The sequence below is a fragment of the Brienomyrus brachyistius genome, chromosome 3 (genome assembly GCF_023856365.1).
Source record: "Brienomyrus brachyistius isolate T26 chromosome 3, BBRACH_0.4, whole genome shotgun sequence".
Taxonomy (NCBI): domain Eukaryota; kingdom Metazoa; phylum Chordata; class Actinopteri; order Osteoglossiformes; family Mormyridae; genus Brienomyrus; species Brienomyrus brachyistius.
This window is the reverse complement of record NC_064535.1, coordinates 22,947,845-22,953,625: the sequence shown is the minus strand read 5'-3', so window position 1 is coordinate 22,953,625 and position 5,781 is coordinate 22,947,845.

Below are 5,781 nucleotides of genomic sequence, written 5' to 3'. Positions count from 1 at the left end.
CCCCCCCCCCGAGAGGAACACTTTTTCGGGATAAGTGCCAAAAGCAAATCCGTCTCGCGAGAACAACTCTTGAACGTGAAAGACTGAGAAGTGTATCCGGAGACCGACCTTCCGCAGACGGTCTCGCACGAGTCTCCGGTGCACAGACGTGCCTTGCCGTTGTCACGCGCGTGCAACCATGTACCACCGGATCAAAACGAGTGACCTCTGCCTCGGCAAAAGTTACTTGGAAAGGACACCAAGCTGTAAAAGCCACTCAGAGTGCGAAGGTCAAACCCTCACTTTGCGTGGCAGGCGATACGGAGGGACAGTCAAGGATCCGCTCATGCACTTGAAGGAAGGAAGGCGACGGATGAACAGCACTTTCATCTTGCATTTTTTTTTTTTTTTGCGTTTTTCACAGAACAACGGACATGCAGCATCTGGACCGATCCTGGCATCCTTTACTCTATCTGTATCAGCAGGTTTCCACTTTACAGAGTTTCCTTTCACAAGAATCCCTTCCTCAAACTGGTATCGGAGGCCTAATTGTTATTTTTCTCCAAGACTTCTGAGAAGTAAACTTTAGTTTTAGCCGATGATGTTTTAGTGAGGAGAAAAAAAAAACATCGTTCAGTATTTTAATGAAATATAGCTTTTTTGTATTTCGTTTAGATTGCCACACACTTCTTATGATCAGTACACATATATAGCTATTTTTATAGCTAATTCTCAATTTATAGCGGACTTTAGTTTTTCTATTTCTATTGAATGTGGAAACCAGAACGATAAAGTAGCAAAGCAATAGTAGCGCTAAATCATTTTGTAAGCTAATTAGGTACATTGCAGTCATTTTATGCAGCAGTATATCAACCACATCACACATTTACTTATTTAACAATATTTTTTGATTATTTTCTTTGAAACATCCCACCATTCAGAATGTAGGCTTTTGTTACAAGCTGCTGAAGGGAAGCATAGAGTCTGTTAGCTTCGTAGCCGTTAGCTGTAGTACATGCGTTTGTGCTTGAGCTTGTGTGCAGAAGGATTTCTTTCACTGTAATACCATACCATTTATAGCATCACTGAGTATCACACTATGTACATGGAGCGCTGAGGTATTCTGGGCATGTGGGCTACCTCATGGCGAATCCGGTCCCTGAAACTCCTCGTAACAGCTTAGACTCCCGACATTTTGCCAGTGGTATTTTCTGGCTTATTTACGGTATGTCGCTTGAGAGATTTCCCAGAAGCCAGTGGTTATTGCTGGTTGCTACGGATGTCTACCGACTGTGGATGTTGCATTTGGAAAGGTTTCCACGAAGGTGTCCTTGTTTCCGTGCCATTATGTTGTCTTGTGTGTGTGTGTGTGTGTGTGTGTGTATATAAACTACATTATGTATGTGTGTGTTAATGTTGCATCTTCCATACATCAGTTTACACACCCTTAAGGGAAGAATCAGTTGTATCAATTTTCTTGATAGAAAATTCATTTCTTAACGTCCCTCTACTAATAAATAATTGAAATTGAATTGCTGTTTAAGGATAAATCCCCTAATTGAAAATGGTCATTGTCAACAGATAAACATTTTAATGTTGAAACGTGCCTTGTCAGATACACACAGAAAAAGCATATAGCTCATACAAAATATATATTTCCTGGGCTCTGTTAGTGGCTGTTGCTTTGTTAGTCATTATAGTGCATGACAGTATACGTCTTGTCAAGAAAGCGTGTAATACTTCAAATTTCAATTAATTCGAGCTACCCGGAGTGGAAGGTGTTTACCAATCTCTTGCGGATCATCGTATGCATGCAGCAGGATATATTCAGATGAAATGGTTCGGTATTGTGTCCATGTACTGGCTCGCACATGTGATCGATTTTCAAAGTTGTAAATGTACTGTAAATAGCAGACAGTGTCTGGCACATATTCAGTTTTTGTGTGGGAACAAGCGTCCCTCATGATTTTTCCATAGTTTTTTTTTTAATTTAGATTTCAATATTACTGTAGTTGTTTTCTAAATTATTTATAGCGCAATTTTTTCAGAACACTGCATACTGAGATCAGTTATAAGCTGTTAGAATACGGGGAAAGAGAGTAATAGTTGTTAGCGTAAGGAAAAATTGTTTATTTTGGGTTTTTTTTCCAGAGGTCAGGTATTTAAAGGTACGTGCCAGTCTTGACGTAAAAATTCGAATGCGACATCTGCTGTCTCCAGGCCTTGGTCGTAGGTATGTGTTTGTCTTGTACAGTTAGTGCAGTGGAGACCAGACAGGCAAGGTTAAACCCAAGGGCCTGGAGCAGCATCAGCCGGCTGCGAGGCGTCAGAGTGTTACGGTCCGTCGCGGTGGATCTCCACTTTCTCCCACTGCAGCATTTCAAGGACTTTGGCCGTTTCCCTTCCATCTAAGGGGGCACTTGGATCTGCTCGGCCCGGTTCTACTGCATGTCGACTGACACAGGGGGAGGATGTCGATACATCTGCGTCACGTCTAGAGGATCTCAAACTCGTTGTATATTTTACAGAGCAAAGGTTTTTTTTGTATCATTGAAGTGTTTTCAGTAAGGTGAACTATGAACAATAAATGTGACTTTAAAAAAATATGTGTCTGCTTTCTGTACGTGTGCATAGAACAGGGGGTGGGCTGGGGGATCACATTTTTGTTCAGAATGCCAATTATCTGACGGGGTGGGGGGGGGGGGCGGGGTGTAAGCTGAAGAAGAGGATTCTCCCCGATATAGCATTTTAGCATGTCGCTAACTCGGTCCATTTTGTCTGACGATTCCACGTTCACCATCAAGGGAAGGACAGCTGAGACCTCCTGTGTTTCCTCTTCTCCAAGGGCACCGTTGGGTCTTAGTGCCACTGGGGTTTGTCTACTTGCGTCCCGACGATCCTTACGTTACGTAGTGACACTTGGAGCTGGTGGCCTGGAACAAAAGGCCTGCTTCCCTGGACTGTTATTTGGCTAATTGCCAAAAGGCCCAGTATGTCCCTTAACATACCAGAAAATATAATCATCTCAATACCTTCTATTTCTTGACAGTTAAACACATGCAATACTACTTATTTTATTTTAGTTTTTGTTCTGCAGTTTCATGCGATTTCATGCTGATTGTTCTTACGAGACTTGTTTAACGAGACCTGTGTTTTATATACTGAATCAAGGCATGTTTATATATCCTATTTATAATCAGGATCTTGTATGATAAGAGTTATTCTGCCAAGTATAATGCTGAGTTATTCTACCAAGCCTTTGCGGTACGGTAGTGGTTAGCGCTCGTGCTAACCAGTTGAAAGCAGCGGAGAGGGGAAATCCAAGCCGCCAAGCCTCGCAGATGCTGTTAGCAGTATTCACTGTATACGCACATCTTCCAGCAGTTTCCGGATAATGTATAAGGCGACTGGGTAGCCCATTTCTGCAAGTGAAACAGCATCAGACAGTAGCTTCTACAGTATATAGTTGCTGCTGCCATAAACTGGATTTTAATATGTAAGATCAAAAGAGCCGGTTTGTATTTGTCCGAACTCAAATATTTCATGTATCAAAGCAACTGCAATTATCAGGGCATTTGTCTAAAAAGTTTTTGTTATTTTACTGTGGGTTGTATTCTGTACCAAGGACCAGATAAACCCCAGAGGCAGATGTGAAAATAAACAGTGTATTGTAATGAAATGCACTCGCTTCAAGGTTTCATTTTGATTGAATCGATGACGCAGGCGGCAGCAGCGGGTCTAGCCTTGAATGTAGAGGTCGCATGGGTGACCTGCTCACTTAACTACAGCTTTCAAATCCCAGCCAAGTCTCAGTCAAGACTTAAAGTTGGGGGGAGGAGTATCTCAGAAAACAGACACAGAAGGAATCGTCCTCTAGCGACCTGCAAATAAAATTCCCATTGCTGAAAATCCCTTTTCCATTAATGTTCTTAAATGATCTAAGTCATGAAAGTTGTATAAAACAATACTTGTATGTTGCGTGAGAACAAAGTCGTTACATGAACAGTGTAGTCTCTTTTTACACTAAATATATCTCTATAGGCATGTTATCAATGGACAAAGCTCTGAAGTATGAAGTGCCTGAAGTATATGATTTTGTTCAGGTTTTGTGGACTTTCTAAATTTGCCATTGTGTTGAGTGTGACCCTGATATGATGATTCATGTGACTGATTGTGCTAATTGCCAAATGCTAATGTAAATGTTCTAAGCATGTTTAAGGTAGGCTAGTCTAGGCTATGATGTTTGATTGGTTAGGTGTACTGCATTAAAATGCATTTTCACCTTACTATATTTTCGCCTTACGATAGGATTATCGTTTATAAGAAAGCCGGGTCACAGTAAATGAGGCTTAATGCCTTGCCCAACAGTGAAATCGATATGCCGTTCTTAGGATTCAAACCAGCAACCTCCTGACAGGTACACTGTCCTAACTCTGAACAGTAATGCTACCACATTTGCCACTCAGCAGGTGCGACGTCAGAATATTCTGCCTACTGTGATGTCATGTGCAAACCCCCAATTGACTACTCAGTCTAGACAGGAAGGCCCGCCCAAAGCCAGTTGGTTGACAGCTTGACCGTTCAAGCAAAAGCAATGGGGATAAAGCAATAAGGAAAAGCATTTTTTTTATTCCTTTATTTTCATTTGTATTGATTTTACTTAATTACTCATTGTTTTTTCTTATTCTTTTATGACTTCATGAAGCACAGCCCCCAGGCCTGGATAAGCAGTTAGAAGAAAACTGTGGATTGATTGATTGATTGATTGATTGATTGATTGATTGATTGATTGATGCCAAACCTTTTCTTTCACAACTTTCTACACAAGTGGTCGCATTGTCTCCGGTGGCAGTTCTGTGTCAGCTTGCCGCTGTTTTCTTTCATGTGTTTTTATTGCCCTTATTGTGGGATCTGTGGTGGAAATCCAGCCCAGGTCCTCAATGAACTACCGAGGAAAATTCACTGCAATAAAGTGCCTTCCAGCGGCGCCTTGCATGTGAGGTTCCTTTACAGAGGAAGCATTATAAAGCAGTTCAAACAACAGAGTGTAAATCATTAAAACAAGCAGACATTTATTATTACTCTTATTACCAGTACTACTGATAACACTCCATCTTCTATGGCCACTTATCCAGTACAGGGTGGTGTTCAAGGAAATAAAACATAGAGATATAAAATATACAGAGGACACCCAGAACCCTATGCCAGTCCTTCGCAGGGCACAGACTCACCCAAACATACTCACTAAATGAGTCACACGCTGATGAACGGTCACATGGCCCTTAAATATTTCAGATTACATCGAATTCAGTGCTATCTTATTGGCTAATGCCCCTCATGCCTGTCCCTCTCTGTGATTGGACATCGTCTGAATAAGTGGGACTGGAAGCCAATGGACGACGTTTCTGTAGTAATGTACCGGGCCGCTGTTCAATAAAGACATCATGTATTTTTAATCACCACCGTCCTTTGTACCTGCTTCAACACTTGAGTGGTCATGTGACATCCTCCAGGTACTCAAATTTCTTCCCAAACACCAAAACCATGTGAAGAGGTGAGCTGGTATCACCTGCAGGGTGTGTGTCCTGTGATGGACCGGCACCTCCTCTACGGTGTCAGGTGCTATATGACCCTGTGCTGAATAAGTGGTTCAAAGATGGATGGATACATAATTAATAATTAAGTAATTTAACTTAAAATAATCTTAAATTATTACTACTCTGTTTCCAATCTGATTCCTCGTTGTCTACCTCCGCCCCCATCAGAGAATGAAAAAAATGACAAGATTTTATATAATTACAT